Source organism: Lepidochelys kempii, chromosome 9 (assembly GCF_965140285.1).
Source record: "Lepidochelys kempii isolate rLepKem1 chromosome 9, rLepKem1.hap1, whole genome shotgun sequence".
NCBI classification, from domain to species: Eukaryota; Metazoa; Chordata; order Testudines; family Cheloniidae; genus Lepidochelys; species Lepidochelys kempii.
This window is the reverse complement of record NC_136388.1, coordinates 75,048,321-75,063,907: the sequence shown is the minus strand read 5'-3', so window position 1 is coordinate 75,063,907 and position 15,587 is coordinate 75,048,321. Positions and strand designations below refer to the sequence as shown.

General features: G+C 39.4%; 1 long non-coding RNA gene across 12 annotated transcripts in view; it reads right to left on the bottom strand.

The window, feature by feature from the left end:
- The window catches only part of LOC144930839 (uncharacterized), a 356,516-nt gene that overhangs the window by 282,198 nt on the left and 58,731 nt on the right, over positions 1–15,587 (bottom strand). For 8 of the 12 annotated variants that reach the window (XR_013636263.1, XR_013636271.1, XR_013636266.1 and 5 more), the window contains one exon: positions 10,806–10,962. The exons of 3 other annotated variants lie outside the window; for them this stretch is intronic. This is a non-coding gene — a long non-coding RNA (uncharacterized LOC144930839). The remainder of the gene's footprint in view (positions 1–10,805; positions 10,963–15,587) is intronic. One more of the 12 variants, XR_013636265.1, reaches the window with a different exon arrangement.

Here is a 15,587-nt window from a genome sequence, read left to right as displayed (position 1 = left end):
ATATGGGGCAATTCAAAGAGTTTTACATGGAACAGGAGGGGGTTCCCCTTCAAAGTTTCAGTCTTGCATCTGCCAGAGAAGAGCAGATTCAAAACCTAAAAGGTCACTGCTCCTAGCTGCAGCGGGACCTGATATTCAGAAGACTCCAACTAAAAATAAAGGATAGTTATACACTGTGATGACCAAAGCTTCTAGGCAATGCTCTTTCTCTCTCTCTCTCACACACAGAGCACTGCCTCCCTTAGAAAAAAATTGATAAAAACTGTAGGAGACATAATGGGCTCCAGACAGCTGAACCTCTACCCAGTGCATCCTCTTGGTATGAATATAAACGTTTTTGGTACACTGGAGAACTGCACAGCTCTGTTGTCCAAATTACCTTGAACAAGGCAATGGGGTTTAATTTATACAAAATGTAGCATAAAGAGTAAAGAAATCCACAGATTTTTGATAAATTATTTCAGCTTTAATTTAAATCACAGGATGGATTTTACGGTGTGACACATTGAGGAAATATTCCATGTATTGCCTAAATTATTATTACTACTAGTTGTATTACAATCTTATCTAGCATCCATAACTGAGATCATGGCTCCATTATGCTAGGTGCTGTACAATTACAAAGTCAGAGATCGTCCCTTTCCCACAAGTTTACAATCTAAACAGCTGATGACGGAGAAATTGAGGGAGAAAGAAAGTGTAATTAGCCTGATTTTACACATAGAGAACTGAGGTATAGAGAGATTTAGGCTTTGTCTTCAGGCATATTTGCACCAATTTAACCACAGGTGTAATTTAATATCTGCAATTTAAAATCTATTTAGTTTAACCAATACAAAAGACTCTGTGGATACTCTTAAAACAATATAAACCTGTTTTTTATTAATTTAACTTAAGCCAATAGGGAACAGATTTAAGCTAAACCAAACAAACCACTCTGAAACTGAAATTAGAGTGTCTACGTAGGGTTTTGCACCAGTTTAACTAAATTGGTTTTTAAATAATTTAGATTACACCAGCGCAACTCCTCTGTGTAGGCAAGGCCTATGTGATTTGCCTAAGGGCATATAGGAAAGTCTATGGCAAAACCAGAATTTAAACTCAGATCTCCTGAGTTCCAGTTCAGTGTTTTAACAATAAGTACTTTATCCAATTAATTGGAAAGGAAAGGTTCTCAATTGCACATATCATAAACCCACAATTTAATATCATGTGATTGGCAGCATCTGCTGTGCAGATGGCCAGGATCTGAACAACAAAGATGTGGTAAGTCAGGAGTAATTGCATTACCAAAGCTGTGTGGAGAAGCTTCCACAACATCTCTGTGGTTCAGGCCAACACTATTATCTCCATACCTCCATGAGCACTGAATTCAATGACAAATCTTCACAGAGTTAGTCATTGTTGTCAATAAATCTCAATATCCTTAAGAAGGGCAAGAGATTAACAGAATAGAATCATACCCTTGACAGAGAGACAGACAATATCACAGCTGTATCCCCATTTCCTCTGCAATGAGTAAAGAATGATCAGTGCCCCCTACCCTTATCAGAAGGTTGGTTCCATCTAAGGGAGTTGTTCCCTTCATTCGAAGTTGCACCTCTCTATTCCTGTCACTGCTCAGCTAACATTAGCCACTTCTCTGTCTCGTCATACCATTTCACTACAGTCTGTGAAAAAACAATCTTTGATGTAGCTCCTACCATCTGGAATAGCTTTTCTGTATTTCTCCCCTGCATTAGCACTCCATCTATTTTCAGTTCTCAGTTAAATATACAGTATCTTTTCTTGCTCCCTATTACTCTATATTTCTCTCTGCCTCCACTATTATTTAACGTTTATTTGTAACTGTTTAATTTAAATCTGTAACACACTTTGGAATACTTTTTGCCTGAACGGCACTATACCAATATAGTTGAATTATACTTTGTGTGGAATACTTTTTTTATTTTTTAACTGCAAGTAACATCTTTTAAGTCTTCAACATTGTTTTCATTGTCATATGCTTCATTTACTTCAGTGCTGTCTATGACATTTCAGATTCAATGTATTTACTTCAAGTTGGGTTTTTAAAGGTGGACTGGGATGGATCATGGCCTTTTCCTTCTCTTTTGTAACCTTTGTTCTATCAAATTTTCATTTGCATCTAGAATTGTATATTTATTATTGCTTTAAATTGACTTGTCAAATATGCTAGGATTTGTGGGACAATTCCAATTGTTTAGCATTAATGTAATGACCTCACTACACATTAAGCGGTGGGGGCCATTTTCAGGTTTGTTGGAAAAGGTGTGTTCCTCGTTAAGGGCTAGAGAGCCAGAGAGTGACTTGCAGTGGCTGTTCTATACCAGGTCAGCGTGTGGACACTGATCCATCCCCCCGCACCAGGTGACCGAATGAGACTGGGGGACTATTTATGTTCACACAGATGCAGGAAGAGCCCTCTTTTACCTGGACCAGGCAGAGCAGCTCAGCAAAGTAGTGAAATACCAGGTACGTCATAATCCACTGTGGACATTACTCCTTTCATGGGGAGGCTGGGAAGGAATTTTTTCCCTTCACCACCACATTGGCCAAATCAAGGTGAAGATTTTTCATCTTCCCTGCAGTGGGTTGGTAGCTTTGTTGGGGCAGACATGAAAAGGGGGTTGGGCTGTGAGGTCATAACTCGTTATGTGAGCATGGGGCAAGTGTCCAGTGCAGGTACTCCATAGGGAAGCGATACAGTGATAAGACAAAATGGATTGACAAAGGATTTAAAGGAGTTATTCTTTAAAGGAGCAGAAACTGGGGTGAAAGAGTTGAGGCTCCTATGATTGGTACAGCAGGGAGTCAACCCCCTGCTCCTTTATAGTCCCCCCTTTAAACCTCATTTGAGTCGGTAGGGGGGCAAGGCCCAGCAGCATGTTGGCTGGGAACCAGAATGGGTAAAATGGGAGAGCTGACAGCAGCCCCCTTCCAAGTAAATGTAAATGATTATGAAAATATCTGCACTGTACATTTGTATCTGCTGGGTCCTCCCAAGCATTTAGGAATAAGGTTGCAGTCTAATCAAACCACATCCAGTGTCTCCTGTCCTTTGTCTGAGCCAGCATAGCCAGACAATGTGTTGAATGCATTGCATATTATCTGTTGCCATATACATTTTCATTTGCTATCAGATACAGCTGGTATTTCATGAAAGCTGTATAATGATCATATACTTATTTTAACACTACTGGGACACAACATGCTGTATCAAGTTCTTTTAGTTTGCACCCAATTGATAGATTTCTTTCCATATTTTATCCTCACTCTAAGCAACAAGACTGCAAGCCTTCTGACTTCTTCACAGAAAAGAGCCATCCGTTTATGCCCCATGTGGTTCCTGGGTTGTGAAACAACATAAAGCTGCAAATGATGAGCCACACACTCTTTTCCTTCCTGCTGTGTGCAATGAAGCCAGAAAGCATCCCCTAGTCTAAAAAACGAAGACACTGCAAACTACCTCAATGTACAGGAATCGCCAACTCTAATAAGGCATTAGAACTATTTTTCCCTTAGTTACATTTTTGTCTATGTGGAGCTGATACTTTTTCCTGCTGGGTTCTTTCAGCAAGTCTATGATATTTTCTTTTGCCATGTTGCCTGCTTACCTTTTTTTAAAAACGTTCTTGAATGTGAATAAAACACAGACCTTTACCATAGAAGCACAAGAATTCTTTTGAAAAGAATTGCTCATCAATTTATATCTTGTTTCCAGGGAGTCTGAACCTGAGATAGACATAATGCAGCTAAGAAATAACCATAAGAACAGTATTTACAGTCAACCAAAGTGTGGAGTAAAGCCTTCCATGTTTTCTTCAAATGAATCTGAAGTTTACTTCTTTTATATAAAATTGTATTACACTTCCAATAATTGTATAAAGTATTAGTGTAACATGATTATGAAGTACAAAGGTAAATATAAACTTCGTATGTAATTACCTCATTAGACAATTAGTTTGAAATACTGAGAAACTGAAAAGGCTAAGTCAAGAAAATGATGCAGAGATCAAAGACAGAAAGAAAGAAGATAAGAAATAGTGTGAAAGAATGAACCATAAGAATTCTATAAAATCTAGGTGGCCTCATGGTACAGTGTATCTCAGGGTGATGTCATATCGCACACAGAAGCTATATTGGTGACTATGTAACCACAGGACAAAGCACACCATAGGATTCTGTGAGGACATATCACACACATTAACTCAATCAGACCGCGTAATGTTACTGTGTAACATGTCATGATGAAGCTAATTTGGAGCATTGCTGTATTTTTTACTCTGGATATACCCCAAACCTCCAAGTCAACACTCCCTACCCCAGATTTTGGATGGAATGGGTGCAGATTTGCATACATACATCTGAACTCAACCCTTCATTCTGGCTGCTTTTTCCATAACTGCCTACTGCAGTGCTTCTTGCACTGTCCTCTGAAGTAGTGGCTCTCAGCCTTTCCAGATGACCATATCCCTGGCAGGAGTCTGATTTGTCTTGCATACCCCTCACTTAAAAACTACTTACTTACAAAATCTGACAAAAAATACGTGTGTCACAGCACACTATTACTGAAAAATTGATTCCTTTCTCACTTTTACCATATTATTTTAAAACAAATCATTTGGAATATAAATATTGTACTTACATTTCAGTGTATGGTATATAGAGCAGTATAAGCAAGTCATTGTATGAAATTTAATTTGTACTGACTTTGCTAGTGCTTGTTATGTAGCCTGTTGTAAAACTAGGCAAATATCTAGCTGAGTTCAAGTATTCTCTAGAAGACCTCTGCATTCCGCCCAAAGTATGCATACCCCTGTTTGGGACTCACTGCTCTAATGCATCTCAGGTGGTACTGGCCAGTTTTGGGGACAAAATATTCATCCATTACGGTAATTTCTATGTTTCTATACTTTTCAGATTCCAAACCAGAAGGTGCTTGTTTTCTTGGATGCAACCCAAGTCTTATGAGGGCATTTGGTCTTGTGATATTTCCACAATTTAGTCTGAAACCTCATGAAATCAAGGCCCAAAGAAATCAGCACCCTTAAATCTACCCCCAAAACCTTGGTCAGGATTCAGCCTAGAACCCAAACCCTGTCTTTGCCAAAACCATATCCAGATCCCAACAGTGATTTCTTTGACCACCTCAGACATATACATTTACAGAGATATGTACATATACCAGACTATGGGACAGATTCTGATCATTTACATGGGATGACATAGTAATTACACCAGTCTGAATAGGATCAAACTGGCTATGTTTCTTTAGACATATACATATTTCTATATTGCACATTTATTTATAATCAGAAAATGTATTATTCCTCAAATAAGTTCAAAAATCATGATGTGACCTAACACTCAAATTATCTTTCTACAATCTGTTGCACTTGTTTCTGTGCTGTCCTGTAATGGTTCAGGCTATTTACTTCACTTTAAATTTGGCCATATTGTCACTTGCAGGAAATGTGTCATTCACCATTATATTCCTGAAAAGTTTGGTGTTAAGAATTGTTTTATAAGCCTATTTTGGGCCAGATCCTCAGGTGCTGTAAATCCTTTGTTTCTCCACGGAAGGCAATAGAGCCATGGTGATTACATCTGTTCTGCGTCAGTAAATACTAGCAAGATTGATTTACAACTTTTTCAGAACAAAAGATTTTTGAAGATGGATTAAACAACATAAATGCTATGCTGTTTTGCTAGACTGTGAATGGTATAAAATATGCTTTGTGTGACATCTCTGAATTATCTATTGGTGGTGATGTTGACATTATATGGTATTGACTCATGGAAGAAGCTTAAATACCCTTTTAAGTTTTCAAGACTGTGACAAAGCACTATTTCATTAACAAAATGTTAATGAAATCTAAGAGGCTTGAATATACAGTATAGCCTGCTGGTTTCAAGGAGCTCTGTTCTTTTTCCATTGATCAAGAGATGTGACTGCAATACAGCAGTATAGTTCTTATTTCAGGCCAGCAGAAAAGGCAACATTCTGATCAGAATAGTCATCACTTAGTAAGGAATATCTAAACAGAGGCTACTTACATGAGAGTTCTACTTGAGGCCTACCACATTGTCTTGCTGGAGAATGATCAAAATAGCACAAGCAAGTAAAACATACAATACAGAGCACATTTTAGATAGTCTAATTCTTTTTGCATGTGAAAAGCAGGAAGCCACAGAGCAGAGTAAAACACCATATATGGTGCACTGGATTCATTTTGCCAAGACATTTGAGAGTCTAGCACTAAGACCACTGGCACTAAGTATTCTGCCATCAATGAATAAAGGCCACTACAATGAATAAAGCTCTCTAGTTTGACCTGCCATGGTTTAACTTTAGCCTTGAACTTTTTGTATCACAATAGGCTTTTTCAGTAATAAATAACCAATCAACATAATAGATCCAGCTGTTAGAGATTCATATACATTCTGTGTTTCACGTCCACTAGTTCACCAAGCCATGGGCTTGGTCCCAGAGTCTATCAGTCTCTACATAATTATACAGACCTAACAGCCTGTACAGAGGTTCCTAGTAGGCAGTTACAGAGTTGTTTATAGGGTAGAGGTTGTGTTTGTAACTAGAAACCTGTTAGTTTTCCAGCTGGATGGACTCTGCCATTGAGCTATACAAACAATTACACTAGATGGAGTCATTTGAGACTCTTTATACTATAAACTTATAGATGCATGTGTGCAAAATAAGGAAAATGGAAGTATCAGAACACAGACAAGCTCGCTCCTAGGTGTGCTCACACTTCCTTCAGCAAACAAGAGAACGAGACTGACATCATGATACGAACTATGTCATTCAGCGAGGTGACAGAGGAAAGCACAGCTGTAGCAAGCAATGACATCCTAGTATTGATTCTCACCACACTGAGCACCCTTCTCCGGCAGATAGATAGGGATGGGACAACAGATACCTTACTAATGATATGGGTCCCGCTATCTGATCAAATTGATTCTCATCGCATCAGGCAACCTTCATTAGTGGAGAGATGTGAACAAGGGTTACTTGACCAATGGGCAATGTCTTGCCATTTGAGATGAAGGATATCTACTAGAGCAGTACATTCAACTTTTTAACGTGTATGCAGCCAGAAATCAGAGAAATCAGTCACACTTTGTATTCAGCCTCCATTTATAAATAGTTTTAAAAGACAATAAATTATTAATAAATGATTTCATAAATCATTAATCAGTTGTTATAGAGTCCGACAAGTAAATAGACTGCTTATAAACATGTCTTATAACTTTCTACAACTCCTTCTACAGATGCACTTATAACAGTTTCTAATACATACTAGGCGTGTGTAACATGTGCATAACATCAATTAATCATTTATTAACTCTTTATAAAGGGAACCTTAATATAAATTGTGATCAAAAATCCCTAAAGTGAAGTGTCTATTAAAACACCTAAAAGTCACTTTAAACAAAAATCAGACCTGGATCTCTGGTAGGTTTAAAAAAAAATTCAGAGAGACATAACACTTAACAATTACTATAAATGAAAGAGATTAGAAGGGAAAAATTCTTGTTTGTTCACTTGTGCATTTGACAGCCCCTTTCTGTATCATCAATTGTACCATTTCTGCCTGAACAGCAACTTCACAAGGAAAGAAAGACATGATAATGGAAATAAGAAAATCATTGTATATGTGCAAAATTTGGCAGGGAGACTCAAGCATGTGTGGTATGGGAAATTGCTTTTAACATCTTTTTTTAATTGTCCAGATTTCAAGTTGACAGTATCCCTTTAACATGTTAACCTGCTGCTCCAATGAGGAAATGGGCTCAGACACAGAAAGGAGATGAGGACTCCCAAAAGATTCAGTGATGTCGAAGATAAATTTCATGGCATGGCTAATTAATTTTTATGCACAAGATTTTGTATCCAGTTGAAGGCCCATCCTTTAAACCTGTCCAGAAAGTTCTGAAATGGGAGAAAGGCCGGTGAGGCAGACTGATATGCACTCACACAAATTTCAAAAAAAGGCAGTTAAACAATTTCATGTATTCAAAGAATAGAAATATTGAATCCAAATCAAACATTCTGGAACTTTGAAACATAATTGTACTTTGGTACAGATGCCTGGACTAAAGGACGAGGTAATCTACAACATGCTAATAAAATTGAACTCACAAAGCCTCACAAGACTGTGGACCTGACCTTGCACCGCTGAAGTCTGTGGGTATTTTGCCCATTGGCTTCAATGCTATCAAGATTGAGCCTTATAAGAGTAGAGGGGAGGAACTGCGTTTTACACCTGGCTGGAGAACAAAGGACACGATCTTTTCAGGCTGACAATAAAACTCCATCTGACGTCTTGCTGGACCAAGAAAGAGAAACTTTGATAATATATAAAATCTTCAGGTAACTCAGGGCTGGCCTTAGCATGAGGCAAACTGAGGCAACCACCTCAGGTGCCAGACTGTGGGGGGAGCACTACTAGGACCAAGATTATAGAAAATTGTGTCTGCGGCTGGTGCATATGTATTCTCTCTGCTCTAGATGCACAGAGATGGTGGAGTGCTGTGCTGGAGGGCACAAGAGTGCTGTGGTGGAGTGCTGTGCTGGAGGGCACAAGAGACGTAACAGGCAGGCAGGAGAAAAGGTGAGAGGGAATAACAGAAAGCAGCAGGAGCTGCAGGGAAAGAGAAGAGGAGGATGAGCCTCTTATGTACCTCTCTAGCACCCCCAGGAGCCTGGACTGATTAACACCAGCTTCTCAGGGAGCTTCCTGTTTCCTGCTGCTTCCCTGAGCCCACTTGAGGAGCACAGGCAGTCAACTGAAGTAGTAGGAGCCAGTTAGGCCCTTAAGACGCTGAAATCTTCCCTTACTCAGGCCCTGCTACCAGCCTGCTTATTTGTCCCCTTCAATTGAGTGTTGAGAGCCACTATAGCTGGCACAGAACAGCAGTCATGAGTGAAAGAAGAAAACACCCCTCTGGGGCAGCATTCAGAAAAAGAAAGAAAGCAAAGGAAGATTTTCTATCTAAGCAGGAAGGAGCTCTCCTGAGATACAAAGACACAAATGTTCACAGTGAGCCTTCCGGCCCCAGTGAGGATGTGAGTGATGAGGAGATGCCTGATCTTCCAGTTAGTCAGAGTGCAGGTGACCTGGCAGCTACTGCAGCATCCATATCTCCATCTCAAATGGATGGAACCATGCACATTCCTGAAGAAAAGTGTAGATCAGAGAAGAGTGTGGTGGAGGCACAAGAAACAGCTGCTGCTGAGTTTAGTTCCTTAAGTCTAGATGATCCAGGACTGCGGACCCACTTGAGCAGTAGCCTGAGGGACTTCCTTGTACTGCATGGGCCACAGCAAGTGAAAAACTTCATGTTCCCCAAAGACAATGAAAATAGAAGTTTCCATCCAACACATTACAGGTGTGAAATCCCCAATGGTGACAAAGTGGAGAGACCATGGCTTATGTACTCAAAACCCCAGAATGCTGCATACTGTTTTTGTTGAAAACTCTTCCAGTCTAATGTTCCAGCCACATTGGGTTCTACAGGAACAAAGGACTGGAAAAATCTGGCTAGAAATCTGGCATTCCATGAGAAGGCTGCAAATCACCAGAGAGCATTCCATAGGTGGAAAGAGCTTGAGATGAGACTACAGTTAAAGGCCAGCATAAATGATCAACATCAAGAGAAGATTGCATGAGAGTTTCTTTACTGGCAAAATGTTCTGAAAAGGCTGATTGCCATTGTGACAATGCTTGCTACCCAAAACCTATGTGGCACTTCAGATCAGCTGTATGTGCCAAATAATGGAAACGTTCTTAAAATTGTGGACCTGATGGCTGAGTTTGACGCTGTACTCCAGGAGCATCTAAGAAGAGTCACCACCCAAGAAATGTACACACATCACTATCTTGGAAAAACAATTCAAAATGAGATCATACAGTTACTGACAACAAAAGTCAAACAGAAGATTGTGGCAGATCTGAAGTCAGCAAGATATTACTCTGTTATTCTGGACTGCACACCTGACATCAGCCGTACGGAACAAATGACTTTAATGGTGCATTTTGTAACAACAACAGAACCTAGTGAAAATGTCCCTACAATGGTGACTGTCAGAGAGCATTTTCTAGAATTTATTGACATTCATGATACTACAGGATTTGGTATGACAAATGTGCTTCTTAAAAAGCTGGAAAATACGGGAATTGCGACAGCTGACATGAGAGGTCAGGGCTACGATAATGGTGCCAACATGAGAGGAAAGAACAGAGGAGTGCAAACATGGATCCGAGAGTTAAACCCTCAAGCTTTTTTTGTCCCATGCAGTTCTCATTCATTGAACTTGGTCAGTGATGCAGCATCAGCTTCTAGTGAGGCTGCTGAATTTTTTAATGTAATTCAAAGCATCTATGTATTTTTCTCTGCATCAACTCATTGATGGCAAATTTTGAAGCAACTTCTGGGAACATCCTCTCTGACACAAACCACTGAATGCCACATGATAGGAAAGTCAAGTGGAGGCGATAAAGCCTATCAAACACCAAATTGGGAAGATATATGATGCTATAGTTGCCATTATGGAGGATAATGCTATGACAGGAACTGTTCGTGGGAGAACAGTGGCGGAGGGAAATGGAATCACCAGAAACATACATAACTTTAAATTTCTGTGCGGCCTAGTGTTGTGGCATGACATACTGTTTGAAATAAATGTTGTAAGCAAGAGACTCCAAGGTGTTGATCTTGATATATCTGGAGCAATGGAACAACTGGAAAAAGCAAATTCATACCTACAGTCTTATTGGTCAGATGAGGGATTTCAAAACGTTCTGAAGAGTGCGCAGAAGTTGGCAGAGGAACTTCACACTGAAGCTATTTTCCCACCCATTCAAGAATACAAGAGTCACCGAAGAAGACGACATTTTGATTACGAGGCACAGGATAATCCTATAAGAGACCCCAAACAACAATTCAAAGTTGAATTCTTTAACCAGGTGCTAGATTGTGCAATACAGTCAGTTGAAGAACATTTCATGCAGTTCAAGAAACACAGCAGTATACTTGGAATGTTGTATGATATTCCAAAACTCCTCACTATATCCGAAGAAGACCTACACCAGCAATGCAGGGCACTAGAGACAGTGTTGACACATGATGACATGTGTGATATTGATGCGAGTGATTTAGGTGATGAACTGAAAGCCCTTTCAAGATACATTTCAGCAGGATCAACTCCAAAGGCTGTTCTGGAATATATGTGCACAAATAAGATGACCACCCTCTTTCCGAATGCTTTTGTTGCTCTGCACATACTTCTAACACTTCCTGTAACAGTTGCCAGTGGAGAACACAGCTTCTCCAAGCTGAATTTAATAAAAACACATCTACGCTCCACAATGACACAGGAGAGGCTGGTCGGCCTTGCAACCATCTCAATAGAGCATGAGCTGGCCCAGACTGTGGACCTTCAGGAAGCAGTTCAAATCTTTGTAACTAAGAAGGTATGGAAAGCACCACTTTGATTACTCAAACAGATAACAATGCCAGTGTTTACTATACAGACAAGAAAAGTTACATTTGCTGTTCAGGTGTTAGAAAGTTAAGTGTTACTTAAAATTTTTGAACAAGGCATTTTAAGTTGTTAGTTCTCCTTTATTGGGATAGGTAGCAGAGCAGTACCATGAGTGGAGTAGAACAGGAAGAAGGCAGAACTGAGACCTTTCAAAGTTTTGGCCCAAGCGAGGGGGCATAGGGGTATCATTTGAGCTCCCTGCCTCAGGTGCCAAAATGTTGTGGGCCGGCTCTGAGGTAACTTAATCAAAGTTCTTTCTAACTAACCTTAAAGCTGAGCTAGTCACATTGACCATGGTGTCTAGTCTTGCCATGTTAGTATTCTACTTCAAATTATTTCATTTTGTTTTCCTCATTTTCCACTTCATGTCAAATAATTTTTGCTTTTAGAGGCATAGCATGTTAATGGGAATAATTACTGTTTGGCACCCCAGAGGGAAAACTGATTTCTGACCTTAAAGAAGGTGAGAGGATAAATGATTTTAGTGCCAGGCCAAAGGAAAGGAGATTCAATACATCTTCCCAGTGTTACAAGTAATTTGGTTTAAGTCAACAGTTTGCTTCTCTGAGATAGCTATATTAAAACCAAATATGCTTGCAAATCTCCAAACTCAAGTAAATAAAGTCACAAATGGCAGTAACAATCATATCAAAGCCAAGGGGATTTCAACCTCTGAATGGATGAACAGTTTATAAACAATGAGGTCAGGTGAACTTTTAAAATTCAAAGTTCCTGTTTTCATAAAAATGTACCAAATTAAAAAAAGTGAGAGACACAAAAGAAAAGATTTCAGAGTAGCAGCCGTGTTAGTCTGTATTCACAAAAAGAAAAGCAGTACTTGTGGCATCTTAGAGACTAACAAATTTATCTCAGCATAAGCTTTTGTGAGCTACAGCTCACTTCATCGGATGCATTAAAAGATGTAGAAAAGATGTTCTACACAGAATGTTCCTCAAGTTTTCTGTGTGGGTTTCACTGCTGCTGATATAAAGTAATTGTAAGGTACATGGAGGCATCTAAATTGGGGGAAAATAACTCACCTTACAAGATCAAAGGATTCTCAACCAAAAAAGATTTGATCCTACAATCAAGAGTACTGACAGTGAACTAACTAAATGCTCTGGGCAGAACATTAGTACAAATTGCCATAGCTCCACTGAACTCAGAACCTAATCCAACCTCCTGACACTCTTGGGATGTTCGAGACAACTACATACAGTTTTCTGTTATTTGTTCAAATGCTATAGCCAGCCATGATCATTGTCATCCTAAGCTACTAGAGTAATTACAGTTTTTAAATGATCCAGGGTACATTTGTAATTGGGCTATTATAACGTTTATTTATAACGATACTAATAGGATTAGAATGTTTCTGATAAGAAAATAAGGAGAAAACGACATCTTATTCATTCATTCCCATTTTGAGGCTGGCTTGTGGAAATGCTCTGTCCGCTGAAGTACACAGAGTGGTGACATGTATCAATATTATGATTATCACATGCTCACACAGCACCATTGAGGCACCTCCCACAAGTTCTTCAAGTCTGTGCCATTGGTTTGTTTGGAACAAGTCCCAGACACAGTAGTGATGCAGCCTGGTGTCAGCCATTACACATGTTCTTGAGATGTGTGGGCATTTCACCACTGTAGCATAGACTTTTCTAGGTAAACCAAGATGTTTTTAAAAAATATATCTGATTGGCTTCTTAAATCAAAGATGTCAGAAGTCAGACAAATAACACAAACTACCCTTCACTTCAATATACACAAACATTTATCATTTTTATCACAACCCGCAACAGACAATATTTTGTGGTACTTCAGGCACATTCAAGTACATTATGGAAATAACTTTTGTGCTTCTGTTGTTTTATCCAAAAAAGTTCAGATGAGTGCTGATCCATCATCATTCATCGTCTCTGTGATGACACCCAGTCAACAAATAGGTATATACCTTTCTGTGCTCATGTTCATCAAAATGATTAGCTCTAAACATTATTAATTTTCATTTGTGTTGTAGGAATTATATACTTTTTGTGTAACTCTATATTACATCCTGGTATATGCCCTTTGTGCAAGAAAATAAAATGGCATTTTCAAGACAGTTTAGGCCTTCTGGAAAAGTCACTCTCTTAGTAAAGGCAGACACCAAACTTCTACTCTTGCTTATTGTATATATTCCTCTCTAGTTTTCAATTGCTGGGGTGAGTGCTTTAACTGAAGGGAAAACATTTGGTTGGTAACTATATTCCCATGGACTGGGCAGGTTTTTTGCTTCTATTATGAGTGACTTGCACTGTGGTTCCTTTTCCTGTTGATTAGTGTTCAGCAATCTGGGTTAAACTTCAGACCCTTCCCGCTTCAGACAGCTTTATATCTGTGGGATTAGCAAACCTCCATCTATCAAGGCTGACTGAATGAATTCTGAGAATCAGCTGAGAAGCTAACAGTCTCTTGTCCCAAAAGCAGAAGAGAGAACTCCAGCAGCCAGCATATTATCATCACCATTTGCTGATAATTCAAGGAGGGTTGGGTTTTACTTCCTTTTCCATCAATTCCAACATTTCAAAAAGCTGCAGGCACAAGCGACCTTAATAGAAAGAAGTATATTAAAACAAGTGCACTCATTACTAGGTGATTTGAACTTGGTCTGCAATTTCATTGCTGAACGGAAAGGGGTCGTTTTCCCAGCATTTCATTCTGAAACACGGTTTCCTGTCTGGTGGTCTCTAAAGCCGTGAGTTAGAAAACCCTTAGGGACTATCCCATCGGGCTATTATCCTGTAGCACATAGACTACAGCTCTTTGTGGCAGATGACCCAAAGTTCCGCAAGGACCTGCAGCTATGTTTAAGGCTGAATGAAGATAGATATATTTGAGAACATATTTTCATGGCTCCTGGTGTAAGGGAATTGGGCTAGAATTTTAGAGAAGGGAAGGAATCACATAAAATATTTGGGTCAGATCCTGGAGTTTGGCCCAGGACTATTAGAGACAAGTCAGAAAATGAGGTGCAAAATTGGCTTTAAGCCCTGTTGAACTGTTCTGATCCTCCTCCATTCTATGCCAGGCCAATCTCAAGGTGCAAGATAAAGCAGGAACTGTTCCTGCAGCCAAAGATTGCCCTGACCATGTCCCATTTTGCCGAACCCCTTGCACCAGCCATAGAGAACAGCCTTTAGCGATGATATAATAAAACTCGACTCAGGGTACTTAACAAGCCTGTTCACATCACTAGGATAAGACACATAGCTGAGTGACTGCTAGCCATAATGGCTTTCAAAACATTAAGTGCTTTAGAAGCACATTGTCCATCTCCTCAACTATATATATAAAACTATAAAAATAAACATTTTCCAGCTGGCTCATATATATATATATATATGAGCCAGTTGGCAAATGTTTATTTTTCCTGCAAAAATATTTTAATGAAAACAACAACAACAAAAATCATCAAAATCATTAATCATCAACATTTAGCTTTACAATGTTTCAGGTTTATTGACAAAGCCCCCAGAATTTTCTACAAACATTGAATTTTTTATGAAAAAAACCTCATCTTCCATTAAAAACACTGAATGGTAAGTTTTTTAACGGGCCCAATACATATATTACATTTCCTTCCTCTTCAGTGCCCCTTTATATTGCGAGAGTAATCTATAGGAGCCTTAGTATAAGTCAGAATCAGGCCTTGGGTGTATAGTTCTAATTGAGCACAAATATCTTGATGAGCAGAAAAGGCAGTGCAGAGGGCATGCAAGACCTGTGATCACAGGTGGCACCCCCAGGACTAGTCCCTAGTGCTTAAAAGAAGTAACAAAATCAGCCATGGGGAAGCACTGAGCTAGGAGATGGAGACTGCCAGTATGAAGTTAGTGCCCGCAGAACTAGCCGCCTAACTGTCACCAAGGATCCCTGCACTCTTTGTTGAGGAGGAGGGGAGTGAAGTTCCCCTGACACTCCCATCCTCACTCCAGCAATAACTTCTGCCAAGAATCAA